Source organism: Acomys russatus, chromosome 8 (assembly GCF_903995435.1).
Source record: "Acomys russatus chromosome 8, mAcoRus1.1, whole genome shotgun sequence".
NCBI classification, from domain to species: Eukaryota; Metazoa; Chordata; class Mammalia; order Rodentia; family Muridae; genus Acomys; species Acomys russatus.
The window spans coordinates 44575609-44596162 of record NC_067144.1 but is presented as its reverse complement, the minus strand read 5'-3'; the positions used below and the strand labels follow the sequence as shown (position 1 = coordinate 44596162).

The 20554-nt window shown below is 36.9% G+C and overlaps 1 protein-coding gene across 3 annotated transcripts in view; it reads left to right on the top strand.

Moving 5' to 3' along the window:
- Positions 1–20554, top strand: part of Epha3 (EPH receptor A3) — a 322281-nt gene that overhangs the window by 154983 nt on the left and 146744 nt on the right. The gene's annotated exons all lie outside the window — the stretch shown is intronic.

The following is a 20554-nucleotide window of genomic DNA, read 5'->3' as shown; positions in this document are numbered from 1 at the left end:
ATTTATGATCTAATTTTCTAGTGAGCTGGTAACACAATAAAAACAAACTGTATTCTGTTTTATCTTCTTCCATGTTCCTACATATATCTTGATAGCTGATAGTTAATTGCACCCTGTTGAAATAAAAGAAAAACAGAAAGAGAAGGAGATATAGAGAGAGGAGGAAGGAAAAATGAAGAAGCCGCCAAAATAAATACCCAGAAAAAGATAAATAGCCAGAAATAATAAAAGGAAAGAAAAGCTGTTGAGTGAATCTCATACCTAGTATTAACATTTTCATTTACTATCTTTCAAAATAAAACTCACATGGTTTTCATGAAAATGTAATACAAATATTTAATAAGTCATTTGGTTTTGCTAATACATCTTTCATCTGTGGTTCTATTGATAGACCATACAACATACAATGACCTTTAACTTAAAGGTCTCCTTTACAACAGTAAAATCAGAATCTCTGAATGTGCCTGGTTGAAAATATCAAGGAATTTCCATTAACAGCTGCTAAAATAAATGAGAAATATGTGGAAGAACATTTGCCCAGCAAGCAATAGAGCCTGGACTATGTATCTAGGACCACAGAATAAATACATAAAGTTTTAAAAGTAACAGGAAGCCACACATCATTCCAGTTTGGCAATTGTATTGTACAGAATGTGATGTTAAGAAAATTAATCTCTATCATGTGTCTAGTTATATGTGAGGAGTACAAATCAAATGCACTGAAATCATATGGTCTAATGGGTCTTGGATTGCTTATCTGATCAATATTTGTATTTACTGCCTTTCTCTTTGTCCAAGTTCAAATTATCCGAACTGCTTCATGTTTAAAGGTAACCATGGGATACTTGGAAGTTGGAGTACCCTTAAGGGACTGAAGGAACTTAATTTTTATAGCTTGGAGTCACAAAGAGGGTTTTAAGTAAACATGCAAATCTGGGAGGTATTTTATAGAATTAATGCTCTCTGATGGTCACTATAAAATCTCTAAGTTCCAAAGTATCCACATCTCTGGTCTGAAATAAATTCTGACTTTATTACTCCTTATAAAAATCATAGTTTCTATGATCTGGTTATACACTCATTAATAAAAGTGGGTATTTTTATTTATTCAGCTAGTCATTTATAGATCAAAAAATAAATGGTTTCGTGGTTGGATAAATTGCCAAGTAATTTTTTAATGTTTGTAAATACTACGAGCCAAAAGATTTGGGCCTTCATTCCAACTCCTCCAGTTCCACCAAAGCTTGTGTAAAATATTACTTTTTCTTTTGAATCCTCTCTGTTTTCCTGGTTAATTGAAGATAACAATCTTATAAATACCAAGCAAAGGTTCAAATGAGTTAAAAAGAAGTGGCAGAACCCTAGAAGGACTGACATATAGTTCATGTTATCTTCTTACTAGCTAGACATCTCCAAGGTCTACTCATTGCTGCTCATATTTAGATGAGACTTTCTATTATCAGTACCATAGGCATCTTCTTACTTCTTGCTCATTCCGATCAAAAATTCTCACCATCTTTCACTCTAGTTTAGAAGAAAGCTTCTCATTGGTGTACTAGATATAAATTTGTGCTACAGTAGTAAAAACTAGAATATCAACAAATATACTTAGAGCTTGAAAAGATTTGGCTCATACGGACAATAATTACCTTATATAAACAGTTCACATATGTAATAAGGTAAGATTCACACAGATGTTGGTCACATTTTTATTAAATTAAATGTGTTGTTTTCCACTTCATACATATGTGCTCTACATCATTACCTACTACCTGTATCCTACTCTCAAATTCACGGCCTTCTTTTCTAACCATTATGGCCATAGACAAACACACACAAGTGAATAAGCATATAATTACAACTTGCTGAGTCTGCTTATTGCTGTTTGTATGTATATGTGTTTGGGGTGCACACTTTAGCATTAAACCATGAATTATGCATATTATTCCTGGAGAAAAACAATTCTTCCTTTCTTTACAGCCATTAATTACCTGCAGCTCCTCACCCAGGGATGAGAGCCCAGTGAAATTTCTGCCATTCCCTTTGACATGTCAACTAGTGTCATTATTGTTCAGGTCTATTTTTAAAATTATAATTTATTCAGATTACATCTATGTTGTTATCCCCTTGCTTGTATCTTCCCGTTTCCACTCTCCCTCCCACTTTTGCCCTACTCCCGTCCTCTAGACTTTTGACAGATGGGGACCTCCTCTCCCACCACATGACCACAGCTTATCAGGTTGTTCAGGTCTTGTTTAAGCAGGTTTATTAAGTAGTTGATTACTTAATACTTAATTATGCTATAATTCATATATTAAAAATTACTGAAAATATCCCAAAATAAAATTTAAGCATGTTAAATTTTATCTTTACATTGAGAACAAATACTTAGTGCCTTGTATGTGTGCTCTGTGCTACTTCAGTGTTTGTCTGTATTGCTTAAATCAGGTTAAGCATAATTGCTCTCCTAAAATACTTTCCATTTCTTCATGGCAAAAGTATCTGAGTCCCCTCTTTGTTTTGAAATATGAAGTACATTCTTGCTTTCTACAGTCACCTTGCTGCATATCAATACAGCAGCCCCTCTCTGCCAACTAAGTAAGGCCTAACCTTGCTCCATTGTCCCTTAGGTCCCCCTCCCCCACAAAAGACGATGTTTCTAACACACATACTTTCTCTATAAGCTTTTCTTCTTTCTCATTCAAGATCATTCAAGAAACCTTACACTTCAGCTGTGGAACACTTTGTATAATGAAACCACTAAAAGTAGCACAAAACATAAACATTGTGGCATTATCTAGGCAGCTAAGTATGGACTTAAAAGAAGTAGAGTTTTCGTTGCTTGGTGTCAGCTGCAACAGTGTATGGCACACGTCAGCATGTGGAAGCGATATGAGTTACTGACTTTTCAGTCATAAACAAATAGTAGAGAGAAGATGAATTTCCAAATACAAAATTCACAAAAATAAATCTACCTTATTTGTTATGTCCTATGTATTTTTTCCATCTATGCCTCAATTATGAGTCTTTTCAAGTGTCTTTCCATTTTATTTTTTTATTTTTTATGTTTTTGAGACAAGCCTTCATAATTGCATCCAGACTGCCCTTGAATTTAGTGCTCCTGCCTCAGAAGTCCCAATTCGCTAAGATTATAGGATTGTATTCTATAGAAAGACAATGACATGCTTTTAAGTTTATTTTCCTTTAAAACCCTTGAAAAGAAACCCATCTTTATTAGGCTGGCATTCTGGTATCTTGTTTTCTTTACCTATTTGGCTTATAAATACTGCAGGTACTCACATGTTTCCTGGTTTAATTAGTTCTTTCTGTGCAGTGCACTGCTAAGCTTAGGGGAATGAAAAGTAAGACCAAGTAATTTCAATAGAATCATCAAACTCTTCATTTAAACAGGAACTTGTACTAAACTCTAAGATTTTTATTGAATAAAGAATGTAATAAAATACTATAGAATACACTAGTTAGAAAGGCACAACTTTCTATGAATTAGTAGAAAATAGATATACATATAGAAAAAAAGTCTAAAATTGCTTATCTAGTGGTTACAATCATTCTCTGTGGTGTTACCATCCTTTTTATATAGCTATTCAGTTGTCATTTTGGTACTTTTGAAGACTGAAAAATGACTTACAGTGATGAGCAGGGTTAAGTAGACTAAGATTATTTAGAAATAATAGAGACCCATAAGAACACATAATATTTTCCAAGACATTTATACCCAAGAGAAAAATCAAATGAATCATAATTTCATCCTCCTTCATCACATTTGTCAATTAGATTTCATGCTACATGTTCCAGCCATGTGTATGTCAGGAATTTCATATTTACACTATTTTTCTAGTTCCCTTGACACCTTGTCCCCGGGATATTAAGACCCACAGGGTCTTACTAAGGGTAAACCAAACATTAGAGAAGTTATGCCTTGTTCAAGGTCAAATAGCTCGTAAATGATTCGATTCAAATTGTGTATCTCCAGTCTATACCTTTGCCCTTTTATCAGCTTCATGAGTCAAAATAAATTCTTAGTATTGAGTCTGCCATCTGGAAGCTTCCAAGCAATGAGATCAATTCTATGCCCTTGTGGAGATACTTATGACTCCAAAATCACTGACAGCCTGGATTCTAGATACCAGCAGAGAAGAAGGGAGAATATGGGCATGAGCTGTGCTCTTCCTTAACATGAAGCATCCTCCTGATAGCACAGAGGAGTCTTTTCTCAGCAGGACAACACTGTCTACATCTTCAATGTGTGTGCAATGGGCAAGGGTGGGCTTGTAGTCTCGTTAATACCATTTTTCACTTGGAAAAACTCCCACATTTCATGCATAAAAATGAGTATAAGGATTCTTGCCACTGTCAGATGCAAGAAGCTCAAACGATACAAAAAAAAAAAGTGGAAATGACTTTGAAAATATGTTCTTGTTTACAAATGTCGCCAGTTGTATCAAGCTTTTCTCCAATGTCTAATTTTCTCAAGAGCATGTTAAAAATCTCCAGTTTCTCCCTCAATTGGTAGCTGACAGGATAAAATATTCTGTTTGTGCACGTAACATTTTCATATTTGTTAAGTATTCACAACCTCCGTCATTGAGTAACATGTAATGAATTTTATACTAGGAGTCTTGAACTTTGCTGAAAACTGGTTCTACGGTAATGAATTCAGCAATTCTCTACCTTTTGTCAAAATCTATAAATGACAGCACAATAGAAGAAAGGAGTTATTCCCATGCGTATCCAAGAAGATAACCTCATGTGGGTGGTAGAAGGTGTCTGAACTGGAACTCTTAGGGTAAGTAACAAACAGCCAGTGTGTCTTATAGCAGGATCAGGGAAAAAGGAAGTGCAGACACAACTCAGGGTGACCACAAGCATTCAACCTCAGAAATCCTAAAAGGGCTTCATTTACAACTCCAAAAATGTTCTCAACTGCAGCCATGTAAGCTCTACTCCTGCACCCATTGTTACTAATTTATCAGTGGGACAGAATGCCATCCTTAAAACCTTGATTTTTTTGGAACGCTGTCTAAGACATTAAAAGGCTCCCATCCCCACCTTTTTTGTCGTCCTTCACACAGGGGAACACTGTAGTGTTTCCAGAATCTCTGCCTGGGTGCTTAATTATTTAGCGCCGTGTCTGTAGCAAATACTTGCACTGGGAACGTTTTGATCGAGGAGGATGGAATGCTTAAATAGATGAATGAATGTGAGGGGACCTTTTCCACTGTGTTCCTAATAGAAAATCCTGAAAATTCAAGATGACTTGCTGTCTTCTATCTTTAATGCTTTGATTTTAAAATGTGCATAGACATTAAGAACACAGGAGTCAGATGTAGCCGAGATTCACAATAGTGTTGCCCTTCTTCTTAGATATTGTTTGGAGGAAAACATGTATTGGGGTGGACTGAACGAGAAAGTAATTCTTAGCAGGCTTTCTTTACTCAGGAGAAAGATTTATGGTTCTAATCTGAATAGGCCTCTCAGGAAGCCCAGGTTCCCACAGAATACAGGAAATAGTACATTTTTCCTACAGCTCTAAAGGACACATTATGTATTAAAGAGGATAGCTGAAAGTCAGTCCACTTTTGAAGCTGTCCAGCTGCACTGTTAGTCTAAATAGATCACAGTGACTTCTATGCTTTCAAGGTTTTATGTATCAATTTAACAGTTTTCAGCAAGTGCATGCTTTTTAAGGATGTCGGCGTATGGAGCATAGGATTCCTTGTTAAGGATGTTGGCGTAGGATTCCTTGCACACATATGAAACACCAGTACCTGTCAGAATGACCACCGCCTTAAATGCTTGAGCAGCCACTGGCCCCTCACAGGCTGAATTGTTTTCCTATTTGATACTGTACTACCAACCTTAGAACCAATGAATAGTCCCATTGGAGCAAATCTCGAAACAAAGCAGTTTCTCTAAAAATAGCTGGATTATTCCTTATAAGAGATGCCTCCTTTTCCTATTTCAAATAACACTATAATAAACATATCTTATTTCAGAATTTCAAGTGAAATAACTACACATATATTTAAAGGAGCAACAACACCCAACATCTAGCTATAACGCCCTTAACTGAAAGAAATGAGTATTCAAGCATTTGGATACATATGTGGTCCACACTATTATGGATATTTCTCTTATTCAACTATTATTATATCTACATACAGTTAATTAATTGATTATATATGTTAAAATTTTAAATATATCTAAATTAGCATGGCAATCTGTAGGACAACACAAAGATAAATTTCCGTCCTGAAAGCTTACTTGAGAGCCACACTGTAGAACCTTCCTGAATCACCAAATACAACCTGCATTTTAGTAAAGCATGGGTTCTTGTTTCTGCATCCCAAGCTATGTTACTAGGGATGCGGATACAGCACACCACAGACTGCATCCATTTTGATAGTTTTACAAACTTGAAACCACCCATTTCTAACGGGAAGAATGATTGCCGTGTGTCGTCTATTTGTTGTCAAAATACGATGCGCCTGTGCTCTGTGGCTTTCCCTCTGAAATTTCCTATGCCTTCACTCGGCAGACTATTCATTTTCGTTTTTATAAAAATTCCCAGCACATTAGCTAATATGATTTAAAGCATTTTTTCTATCTTTTTTCCCCCCTTTAAAAGAATCTTTTACACAGCGAGTCTCTATTGGCTCCTCCCGGCATGGTGAATATAGTTTCAATGGGCTGTTTAACCATTACTTCTCATACAGCAGCCAGGGGGCTGGCTACAGCTGCTTTTCAGAAAAAGGTTCATAAGATTTGTCTCAAACATATTTTAGTTTTTTGACAACGAGCTTTGCTTTTACAAGCTTTATGATGGGTTTATACTTTTTACAAGATGCCGTTCTAAAAACATGTATAATTCCCCAGCAGACCTTTAAAACGGAGTCAAAATGCTCTCCCTTTGGATGCGTTTTACCCCAAAGGCTAGTATGTTATATGTATTTCCTGCTTTACATTTCATTTTAAAAGATTCATTCTTAATCCCACGCATATTGGAACATTATTCAGACACAGGATCGGGTTTGCTGGCCCTCAGTGGCATAGTGGCGGGCCGCATGTGCCACAGGAGTGGTGAGAATCGGGTCTCTGCCCTGTAGGTGGTTGGACCCGGAGAAGCTTGGCCCCTCCAGGTGGGAATTCAAGCTGTCAGGAAGACTCATGGAAGTATGATTAGTTCACTAACTTCATTAAATGAAACCGTGCGCAGTGCGGGGACCCCCTGTTCTCACTGTCTGCTGCTGTTAAAGAAGCCTGTGCTTCACAGGCTGAGTGGAATGCCATGTGCAGGCCCAGCAGGAGGACATTCCACAAAGCCTGTGGGCTTCCTTACCTTGTCATCTGCGGGCTTCATGAGCAGCATCCTATTTGGGGGACTCCAACTCCCTCTATCCATTACTCCATAACCAAAACCTCAAGCTCCAAAAATTTGAAAGTCAAGCAGAGGCTGTGCTACTATTTTCAGATGTCAATAGATCTGATTTCAGATTGACGCTATAAGCTATTGGCGCTCGGGCTCTAGCTAGCGTGTCTGATGACTAGGCCCAATGCCCAACTATTGCATTATATGCAGTGATTTCCCAGGAGACATGCTCCAAATGGGTGTGAACCAACGTTTTAAGAACGAATAGAATTCACTGGTTTCTGTGTCTCGAGCTGGGGGAGGGGTGCCGCCGAGCTCATAGTTAAGTGTCTTTAGAACTGTGTCCTTATGACTTGTGGATTCTAAAATATGCTGCCAGCTTACTTGGTGGCAGTTTAAACTGTGGAAAATACGAACCAAATGTGTATATAGTTGGCTATTTCATTTTCTTTCTTCATTAAAAAAAAAAGGGGGGGGATTTAAAATAGACTGTGGAATACTTAAATTCTAGAAGAAGCTTTTTTATTTTAAAAGGTAATAGCTATGCTAAATGGACTAAAATTGTTTTCTAATTAACTAATTGTATCACTAGTTTTGGGGGAATTCTGTTTTGTTTTTTTACTATTATAACAACACGTACAAGATCTCACTGGTGTAAAATGAAGCGAGTCTACTGGCCTCAAGAATTAATTTTAAAGAAGGATTCTTCATGGCATTAATACGGGCTGTTGCTCTTCTCAAATGAGGGATCTAGCTTGTAAGAAAGAGCTATAGTTTAAAATTTACAACTATTGCATTATATTCATACATATTAGCTACGTATTGGGTTACTGGTTTTGACGTGTGTTTAAATACGGAAAGTGATATTAAATTATCTATGACAGAGCTTGGTACCTTCCAACTCAATATGCCTGCTTAGCATTCAGTAAAGTGAGCTACACCATGCGCTGACTTTAATGCAGGATGTTGGCTAATTGATTTTTTTCCCCCTCCCAAGTAAGTGTTCTTCGAGCAGGCCATTTGTTTCAGGAACGCTTGCTACAGTCGATGCTCATTTGATATCATTGTAAACTAATGGCAGGACAACCGTGCCATATATGCCTACCACCTTGCCTTATTGTTAGCATTTTTTCACAGCTCTTTGCTAAGGCCCAATAAAGAAAAAAAACAACAATAAGCAATGCCATCCCTAAGAGTTTAACATTGTGAATGCCACAAAGAAAATCTTCTCTAAACACTTAAAGAGACAGCAGTTAATTCAATAATGAGACATGTGCTTTACTAAACACATTAGTAATGTCTACCAGCATATAGTCATGAGTCTAAGAAGTAACCTTTATTTACTTCCTTATTTCAAGAAAAACATACATAACTTTTTTTTTAGTAATTCCAATTCCTTGTTTTTCCAGAGGGAGTGTGTGTTACATGTGATAAGAAATGGTAAAATATTACCTCAAAAATGTAATTTTAAATGATTAATCCTAGATATAAGATCAATTTAATGGCATAAATTATTAAAATAATCTTACTTTTTAGTAATAATCGTGTTTCATGTTGACTTCTAAGTACTATTTCCTAAAAGCAACTATTATTTCAGCTTCAAAATGAAGTAAACCTTTAAAATACTATTTAAGAAGGAGTGTTCACACACAGCCCGGCTCCAACCCTGTGATTCAGGTTCTGAGAACAACTGAGAGGTAATACTAATCATGGTACAGGCCCCTGGAGGTTAAAAAGAAAAATGAGACTGAGTTGGGCAAAGATGGCTTCTTCACTGTGCTCCTGTCTGTTAGAGAACCAGTGCAAGTTGATACGCTTGAGTAGTGGTAACTTTTATTCCTATTCTTTTTTTTTTTTTTTAATTTGTTCACTTTATATCTGGACTGTAGTCCCCTCCCTTTTTGCCTCTTGATCCTACACTCCCTTCCTCATACCTTCTCCCTCCCTCCCCTAGTTCTCAGATAGGGGAGACTTCCTCCCCTAACATCTGATGTCAGCCTATCAGGTCTCATCTGGACTGCCTGAATCCTCTTCCTCTGAGGCCTGGCAAGGCAGCCCAACCAGGGGGAAGTGATCAACTCGTGGGCATCAGAGTTCATGTCAGAAGTAGTCCCTACTCCCCATGTTGTGGAACCCACAAGGAGTCTGTGCTACTTATCGACTACATCTGAGCTGATGGTCAGGGTCCTCACTACGCATGGTCCTTGATGGGTGCATCAGTCTCCACAGCACCCCCTTCCTCTGCCCAGATTTGTTGGCTCCATTTGTCTCCCTGTGGAACTCCTGACCCCTCCAGGTGCCACCTCACTGCGGGAACTGTTCTGGAGCGGAATAGCTGTGTTCAGCGTCAAGCATTGTAGAAGCTATGTTGAATAATGAAAGTGCCCATATGCTTACAGTCATGGCTTTGGTACGTGAGGTGGTCTACCCTCTGTGTGTGTCCTTCTTTATGTGCATAGCCTCAAAATAGGTCAAAGGCATACTACCACTTAGTAAGTATGATACAGTCACTTTTATTATATAGAGTATTAATAATAATAAAGCTTGGACATAGCTTTAAATTGCTGTATAAATTTGTTGGGATTTTGACTTATTTTCCCAAGGTAGAAATGGCACTTTTAAAAATGACTATGGTTTATAACACAAAGGTTCTTGCCAGTGATGTGTGAATTTTATCTAGAAGAAAGGCTCATAATAATAGTAGATAAAGAAAGAAAAAAAATAATAATAGACAAAAATAGGCTTTAAAGTAAATATTTGCCATGATATTCATATGATATCTAACTAAGTGAAAATATTATTTAGTCATTTATATGTTAGGAGTACCTTGAGCAAGAACACATTGCACTATAGACCTTTGAACCCAGGTATTCATGTAGTTCTCAATGACACAGAAACCAGCCCCACTTCTGTTAAACTATGCAATCGCCATTTTTATATTTTATCAAAAAACCTTACCTACCTGGTTTGTTTACAAATTTATTGATTGTCTTAATGAATAATTCATCCATTTCTTCTTTGAACAAATATTCATTATTAAATAATGATATAAGTATTAATACTTGCAATGAACTTATTTACTATTTAAATTTATTTACAAAGTAATGTTCCCAAGATACTTCATTGAAGATGATGTAGCTTTAGTCTATAAACTGTGGGGTAAAAGAAAATATTTAAAATATATTTATGTTGTGTACTTCACCTGATGCTATATATTGTCCATCTCCTGAACCTCTCTAATAAAACACAAAGGTGTCACCCTGCTCAACGCCTTAGATTTTTGTGGCCCAGAAAAAGAAATGTCCATTGTAGAACATGTCCTAAAGTAAACTAGCGATGTATTTGTCATGCCTACCCCTGTTTCTTCAGCTGAGTTGTTCGTTTTAATTGAGCTGATAATATTTAAATAAATATTAGAAGAATGGAGAGTGTGAGTTAGTTTTTAAGCTACTCAATGACTTACCTGTGCGTGCCCGGTGTTCGCTCTTTTATTCTTAAATTTATCAAACATTTTTTTGATGAGTCAGTTTTTATGGTGAATGCACTCCAGAATTGCCTTTTCTGATATTTTCAGTGTTCAATAGAAAATACATTAATAATGACTCAGCTATGGCTGTGTTGATTGCTACTATAAGCTGGTCTCAAAAATGTCAGAAAGTGACATTCAAATTGGCATTCTGCAAGTCTTCAGACAGAATGATTTCCCAGCAGACACTGTTTTGGGTGTTGGGAAAGTATGGTGATATTAGATGTTTGTTCTCTAAACCAGAAGACATTGTTTTTTCCTTTGTGGGGCACATGTGCTACGTGCCCTGCTGTAAAGACTTTCTTTTCCTATCAATTTCCTCTTGCCAACCTGTGTCCTCTTTCTTTACCGAGGGAAAGCCATTCTCTATTATTTATTCTTACAGCAATTCCTAGTACTTGGCCTTTAGGAAGACCATCATTCCTTTGAATTACATGTTACCATGGTCTTTATTTACTATACTGGCATTTTGAAAGCTCCAAAATCAATTTTATGTGTTAATATTGAGCTTAAACATAACAACATAATCAACCTGGGCAAAGAAGAGAGTTATTAAAACACACACACACACACACACACACACACACACACACACACACACAATAGGTGACCAGAAGAATCTTCCCTTTGTAGAGAGAACAATCCCTTACAGCAAACCTGAGATATACTACAACTTTCTGAATTTAACAATACCATTACTGTGAACCATGCTGCTCCATAGGTCATCAACTGACACATGAATAATAGGAGACACTGAAAATCTATGGGTTCCTGGTAGGAAATACTATCTATCATAACTGTTCTTAATGTATATATATTATCTATAAATTTCATATATAATATATATAGTTAATTATACATAAATAAAGTCCATATGCCCGAAAAGAAAATCTATGGGTTCATTTCATAAAACTTAAGTTTCTCAATCTTTCTGTAACTATCAGTTTAGCTGTTTACTGTTTCTGTGCTTTATGTGGTTCAGAAGTAGTCAAGCAAAATAATTGTGTAGATGGAATCAATATGAATCACTGTGCCTGAAAGGAAGTGTAAGGAATTTCAGATGAAGAAACAAGACAGTGACAAGTTTTAACTAGTCTTTATGGGTACCAGAAAGCATTGGTTGGAGACACAGTAGATCAGACAACATAACAAAAGAAAAACAAAAGTTTACATTTGAACATCATTAGGCTTGCCAAAACTGAGAATTTATGTATGTCTGAGTAGGTTGTGGGGTCTGATTTCAAGGCAAAGTGAACCACAAAATAAAAGAAAATTAGTAACATGTAAATATATTTTCTCACTTAGCATCTGATACATTTGAAAATTCTTTGTTCTTCATATAAATCATATAAATGTATGCTTATATCTGATAAACAAAACAACTGTAGTTAAAGACATGAAATGTTTGATTTTTCTAATTTTTTCTCAGTCTCTGTCTCTGTCTCTGTCTGTCTCTCTCCTCTCTACATAGTGTGTGTGTGTGTGTGTGTGTGTGTGTGTGTGTGTGTGTGTGTGTGTCTGTGTATGCACGTGCGTGTATGTCCATGGAGGCCAAATAGACAACATTGGGTATAGATCCTCAGGTTTCATCCACTTTGCATGATGATACAAAATTTCCCACTAGCCTGGGACTCACCAATAGGTTAGCCTGCCTGTCCTGTGTGCCTCTTCTCCAGTGTGGGGATTGCAACTGTTCTTTACCATGCCTTGGTTTATCATGTATCCTCTAGTTGTTTGTCACTATTACTATCCACTTAGTCCTCTGAGGCATGGCTTCTTCCTGGATCTAGAGCTCATGTCTTCAAAAAAGGATAAAAGCCATCAAATCGCACAGACATCCTTCCTTTCTGCTCCTGCTGGAGCTGGGTGGGTCACAGGCATGGGCTAGGACGCCCTGCTTGTTAAATTTCATACTGGGGTCTGTAACACAGAGCTCATGACTCTATCTCTTACAGCTGTTGAGCCATCTTTGTAGCTGCCAAGTAATCTTCTGAAACAGAGAGAGATTATATCACTTCCCCTCAGCATCTCCTTCTATAGCGTCCATGTACAAAAAAAGTTGCTTTTCCCCTCAAAGGGCATTCTGCTTCCCATGGCAGCCCAGCAGGCCCTTCGACTAGGTTTCCTTCTCAGATTTTATTCTCATTAGCCATATCTGGCTTCTTTAATATTCTCCATGCTAACATAAAAGCTCGATCACTTAACAGTATAATTTTTGATGCTATTTCCTTCCCTCCGTCAATGAAATGTCATTCCAACTGCTAAGAGCACTTTTTCTTCCACATTGCTTGTTTCTCTCCTTCTTTCTTCCCTCCCTCCCAGCCCCCCTCCTCTAACTGCTGTCATTTAGGAAAGCTTTCTTGTCCTATATTCATGTACTTTTTTGATGCATGCAGTAAGTACTTGCGTAACATTTACTTCTTTAGCCGTTACCTAGGTGGTTGAAATTCAGCGTAGGTTGACAACAGGAAAACATCTCAGTTTAGCAAGTTCATACTCAGTGGAAGACTAAACAACAGTGCAAGAAAAGAATCCATGATTGGGTGGTGATTATCTTGAAGCAAAATGAAGTACAAATAAAAATGGAAATTCTAAGGATTGTGAGTTATGAAACTTAATAGAATGTATTAACACAGACTCTTATTTGAACAAACACTCAGAGAATTTCAATGACAAATTATTCTGATAAAAGTCCAACCACATCTACCCATTTGTAGAGGCCCAGTGGCCCTCAGCCTGGTGCGTTACTGTTGTCCTTTTAAAGTTTTTTTTTAAATTTTTTTATTAATTTATTCTTGTTACATCTCAATGGTTATCCCATCCCTTGTATCCTCCCATTCTTCCCTCCCTCCCATTTTCCCATTATTCCCCTCCCCTATGACTGTTCCTGTGGGGGATTACCTTCCCCTGTATATGCTCATAGGGTATCAAGTATCTTCTTGATAACCTGCTGTCCTTCCCCTGAGTGCCACCAGGTCTCCCCCTCCAGGGGACATGGTCAAATGTGAGGTACCAGAGTACATGAGAAAGTTGTCCTTTTAAAGTTTTAAGGAGGTCAGTTTATTTAGTGCCAATGTTAAGTGGGCAGAGAAGAGTGAGGGGTGGCATATGTTAAATGAAACAAAGTAGGTCAGAGTAGGGAGGAACTTCTGAGCTACGATGATACTTCTTGTTTTATCAGATAGCATAAGAGCTTTGGAAGCTTTGAACATTTCACACACACTTACACAGGCTGCTAATTTAGATTAATAAGTATGTGAAAAAGTAAAACAGAGAAACCAGTTAGAAAAGTTCTGTCAGGAAACATTGAGATGTAACAGAGTATCGGAGCATTGGTGTGAAGCTATAGAAATACCAAGAATGGGTAAAGTGTGGATATATTTTGAAGGCAGAGTTATCGTAATTTCAGCTGTGTAAGATGACCCCCAACTTTTCCCGTTAAAATATAGAGTTTGGAATATAATTGCCGTATAAAACTACCTCTCTTCTAACACATGCCTTGTGCATTAGACCCTGGCATGTGTCTATTTGCAGGCAAGGCACAGACAGCCAGGTGCTCTATTAAATGCCAGCTAACAGCCAGTGCCAGCCTACACTGCAATGTGTACACAGCCTACACAGTCCAATGGATAGGTTCTGGTGGAGAGCAAATGCATGCTCACGTTCTCCTCCTGGAGGTACAGGAAGATGTGTGCAGCTTGCTCCTCCCTGCTTCATACTCTGCTGCAGCTGCCCCCTCCCCTCCCAACACACACAGTATGCACCAGACATATGAAGCTAGCTGCAGATAAGAACCCAGCATATATGAAGACCCCTGAATTTTGCATGGAATTTTTGGGGTTAAAAAGTCATCTTATATGTGGGGAAATATGGCAGTTTCTTTGAAATTGGGATGTAAAATGAAAGGGGAGCCAGGACAACTTTAAGATTTTTGATTTTAGAGATGGAAATAAACCAAACCATCAAGTATCGTTATTTATTAAGGATGCAGAAAGAGCCTGAGGGAAGTAATGAAGAATGGTTATACATTCAGAGCACAGAACTGTGCAAGTACCTATATTCAGCACACACACACACACACAGAGAGAGAGAGAGAGAGAGAGAGAGAGAGAGAGAGAGAGAGAGAGAGAGAGGGAGGGAGGGAGGGAGGGAGGGAGGGAGGGAGGGAGGGAGAGGGAGAGGGAGAGGGAGAGGGAGAGGGAGAGGGAGAGGGAGTGGGAGACGACATAGACACACACACAAGCGAGAGAGACAGAGACAGAGAGACAGAGAGACCATGGGAGACAGAGAGAGATATTAATGTAACATATATGAGACCAAATTAAAGAGTTAGACATCAGTTGTTGTTTTAAAAGCAAGCTCATTTAAAGTTATAAAATGACTATAAAAATAAAAATAGCTAACATTTATCCTGTCAGATGCAGTTTTCTGTATTTGCACATAATGCAGTGATTGAAAGTGTAGAACAGACTGAGGATGTGAACACTGTTCCTGTCCTCATTTTACACACAGGAAACCTAAATATCTTCCGGTGTTAGGTGGAGACTATTTTTTAAAGAAGTACACAAACCTATTATCCATTTCACAGGTGTGTTGAGACAATTCTATGTTATTATTTAACAAAAGAAAGAAATGATAATACTGAAATCAACACAAATGCCAGGCTTGGGGGAGATAATAAACTGCAGTAATTTACAAAGGATGGGGTGGGTAACAAATACGAATCAAGGAAAACAGCGTCCTCCAAAATAACCAAGATTGAGACAGTGATTGTGTGTGTGTGTGTGTGTGTGTGTGTGTGTGTGTGTGTGTGTATGTGTGTGTGTGTCCCTTTTCTATAAGCTAAGAAACTGAGGATATTAAGTACTCATGTACTGACTCAAATGGATCTCAAATCCTCTCTTGATCATTTTTTTCTCTTCTCCAAATTCATCCAGGGTGGAACCCTGACCTTGAAGTTTCCATAAGAATGGATGAAAATGCAACCCACTGTCCCTCTTTCCTTTCTCCTGACAGTGAATGTCTGAGTATGGTAATATAACTTCAATTGCTATTACAGCTGCACGGAGTTATGGCTGCTTGTCATGAAAACATACCAGAACTGATATTTGTGGGAGGAAATAATATAAAATGACCGAATACGTGCCTCCTTTCCAGAAAGGGCATATTGCCAACCATGACAAAATAATAAAAATCAAAAAACAATACACTCATGCACTGTTTATGTATAGTGATTGTCAACGTCAGTGTTGTGTATTCAGGTCAGATACCCTATGCACTCATTTGTAAAATACAACATTCTGTGTGAGAACAGCAGCTCTGTAAATGGATGTGGCATGCTACTACCTCATATGACATGACTGATTACAGCCTTAAACTGGTAATATCTTTTCTTGACACAGATATAGGACCATGATGATGTATAATGTTGACAGTTATAGCCACTTTCATAGACTTTATCTCAAATCCTTGGATGGATATACAAGGTATTATATATCTTTTTGAAAGTGCCTACATGTGGACAAGTACATGAAAAGAAAAGCATTATAGACTTCAATATTCTGTGATGGCAGAGTTTTCTTAGAGGATGAAAATATAGACTTGGCCAGTGCTTCTGTGTCAGCCACAAATGGCCACTCTACAAAGCTAGGTCTCAGATATCAAACACAACTAAGCATCCCTGTAATTAGTTTTGTAATAAATACTGTTATGGAAGGAAGCCTTTGGACATTATTATGCATATTAACCCTAGGGACACCACATAGGTTATATAAAAGATACCCCCTTTATTAAACATTATGGAAAATAGTACACTATAGTTTAAAATATCATCAGAATAGTTACAATCATAGTCATAAAATAAAAAGAAAGTTTTAATTCTCATATTGACATATATTCAGTATTAAAATTTTCAATACTCTTATTTGTTATTTGATCATATATATATATATACAGAGACATGCATGTGTGTGTGTGTGTGTGTGTATAACAAGGCCCTTATACATTCTAGATAAGCACTCTACCACTGACCAATAAACTCATCTATGAATAAAGATTTCTAAGATTTTTAACCTATGGTGATAACTAAATATCTCTTAGAGATACCTTAAATATTACCTTATAAGCATATTATACATAGCTAATATTAAAATAAAAATGACTACCTGGTAGACAAGAATCAATTGTTTATTTTTAAAGTGAGGTATCTTTGTTGCCCACATAGGTCTCTTGGGCACAAGTGATCTTCAGGCCCTTAGTTTCCCAAGTAGCTGACTGGAACCACAGTAAGTCACTATACCCCACCAAGTTTCTATGTCTTTATATGTGCTTGTCCATTGGAGTCTATTTATTTTACATAAGGAAATGTTTCTACATGTGCTATGTGCGTAATTTGATCACATTTTCCCCACCATATCCATTGTTACTCTCCCTTTCTCCACATACATTTCTGGCAATCCTCTTCAGTCACCTAGAGTTTCACTTCTACTTTTTTGTCATATACCTTCTTGACATTTGTACCAAAAAAAAAAAAAAAAAAAAAAAAAAAAAAAAAAAAAAAAAAAAATCCAGTATCTACAGGTGGAGGAAGCATGTAGTATTTTTTATTCTGAGCCTAACTTGATTTATTCAGTACAATAACACCCAGTTGCATGCATTTTCCATCAAATGACAGCATCTCATTCGGTTTATGGCTGAATAATGTTCCATTGCTCATATGTACCATATTTTCTTTATTCCGTCTATGTTGACAGTCATCTCAGCTGATTCTCTGACTTCACTTTTCTCCATAGCAGTTTATTCACATACAAGTGTCTTCCTCATGTGTTAGATCCTTTGGATAAATGCTAGGAGTAATATAGCTGGGGTGTACTGCAGACATGGTCTTAGCCTTTGCTGGAACATGCATACTGTTTTCAAGGTGGCTTGGCTGATTTTTCTTTCCCACTTGATGTGTCTAAGGGTTTGCTGCTTTCTAGATGATGAGTATTTTGGCTGTGGTGAGGGTTAATCTCAAAGCAGTTTTGAGTTTGTACTTCACAAATGTCTGTTGATTTTGAACAATTCTTTTCATGTGTATTGGCCATTTATACTTCAGCTTTTGTGAAATGTTTGTGCATTTTATAGTCTGTGTATTGATGTTATTACTTGATTTCTTTATATTTAGTTTTTCTTGAGTGCTTGTATATTCTAGTGCTTAATGTTATGTACGAGCTGTAGTTAGCACAGTTTATTCCATTGTGTAAATTTTTTTTTAATTCAAGAATGATCTCCTTTCCTGTGAATAAGAATTTTAATTTCTTCTAGTCTCAATTGTCTATTGTTTTCCTGAGGGGCAGGCATAGTCCATTTCAAAAACTACTCCTCTGTTTTAATTTTGAAGTATATTTTTCCTCTACCAGTGTCATAGTTTTAATTATTTTAATCCGATTAAAATTTTGTTTATATATTTGGTTGTTTTGCATTTGTATATTATGCGTGCATCTGAGTTTCCATGTGTGTAGGGACACACGTATATATGGGTATGTGTAAAAACTATTGCACATGGATGTTAGAGGTTAGTGTCCACTATGTCTTCCTCAATACCCCATACTTTATTTACCAGGGGATGGTGTCTCAATTGAACTCAGAACAAAAGAACTGGGTTAGTCCGTCTAGTCTGATTGCTCAGGAGAGTTCCTTGAGCCATTTTTTTTTAGGTTATACATTTTTAGATAACAGGATTTCATGTTAAAAATTTTTTTTAAATCAAGTTTTACAACATCTATTGACAACAGAGAAAAACTCCAAAAGTTAACCAGGTATGACGATGTACTTTGTGCTATAAAGAGTAACAAGAAAGAATGGAGAGAAAGAGACCCTCACACAAGAATGTGTGGAAGGAACACAAAGCTATGAATCCAGCCCCTGATGCTCTGCTATTATACCTTTATTTCCACTTATGTTTGACTTACAGAAGCCAACAGTTTGAGATACATTTTAGTGAATGGCATTTCTGGTGAGTGAAGCTATTTTGGGTAAAATGTAGGTTTCTAGGCTGGAGGCATTAAAGCAAATTCAGCCTGAGGATTATCTGATGGGGCTGCCCTTGATGTTTTCCTTTCATCCTGCCTGCTCACCTGTGGAACTATGTCAAGTGATACAACCTACCTAAGTAGGACGCATGCTCGGTTCCTTGTTGGACCATTCTGCTTTGTTCTACAATTTTATTTCGCTGGGCTATAGTAAGAATTTTCTCACTCTAATAGGCACATTCCCTCTGAATTTTTGTTACAGAAGTATCGCTCCACAAAGTGTATCTTCACTCATGACCTTATGCAAGTCTAACTTACACAAGAATCCCCACCCATTATTTTAAACCATGATGCCCAAAGCTTTAATTTTAAATAATGTATTTGTTTTCTCTGCTAATGGGAGAACAACAATAATAATAACTAGACAAACTTCGTCCCCAGAAGAGATTTGGCTAGGGAATTTTCTTCTTTCCTGCATTTACTGGGTGCATTTTGTAGTTGACATAAATGGAATAAAGCCTATGGCCATATACTTTTAGATATAATGTAATGGCTATTTTGTGTATGCCATTTTATTGGCAGAATAACTTGACATGATGAAAATGGATACCAAGATGGATTGATTGAATGATGCATTGCTTGATTTCTTTCTCTGTGAGACTTGTGTCTCCCATGACTGGGCAAGTATGTTTTTCTGTATATAGCCCTTGCAGTGGACACTTCATCTTCACATTTTGATTAATAAGTAGATGAGGACAGAGATAAAAATTCAGCTAAATGGTTTAGTTCTAAATACAGTTGCAAATAAAGCATTTAATAACTCTCATGAAGACATTCAATCCCATTGCCTTTATTATGTCATTTAACATTATGCGATTGGTTTAGGTAGTTTTCAGTGCCTTTCCCTCAATTTCTCATGTACATTGAGTGTATATATATATATATATATATATATATATATATATATATATATATATATATATATGTGTGTGTGTGTGTGTGTGTGTGTGTGTGTGTGTGTGTGTGTATTCTAATAAATCTAATAAATAGAAGATGACTCACTAAAAATAAATTGTGTTTTTCTTTTCTTTTTTTTTTTTTATTGATTTTTATTTTAGGCAGGTTTCTCGTATTCCAGACTGCCATTGAAATACCATAATCAGGATGCCCTGATTTTCTGATCTTTCTGCCTCCACGTATGAGTGCAGCATCAACAGTGCCACTGCACACAGGCTAGCCAGTGCTGGGGGGCTGTACTCTGGACTTTATCATTCCAGAGGAACACACCACTAACTACGCTAAATCCCCAGGCTCCACTGCACATGCGTTCATCTTCAGTTGATAATAAAGAGAAAGATTTACTATCCTAGGTTATATGTGACATAAAATTCGTGGAACATTTCAGATATAGAAGTAGTCTCAAAATTTTGTGTAGATGAGACATAGAACATTTGTAACTGTTTTATGAATTAATACTTGGTTTTTGACCAACCTCACATAAAAATATGACAACATATAAAAGTTATTTACAGGAGCCTTAAGTAATAAAATTGGTAGCAGAGGGCAGATATAAGAGAACTTATGGTCAATTTGGGGTTCTTTAAAGTGAGGAGCTATTACTGCATT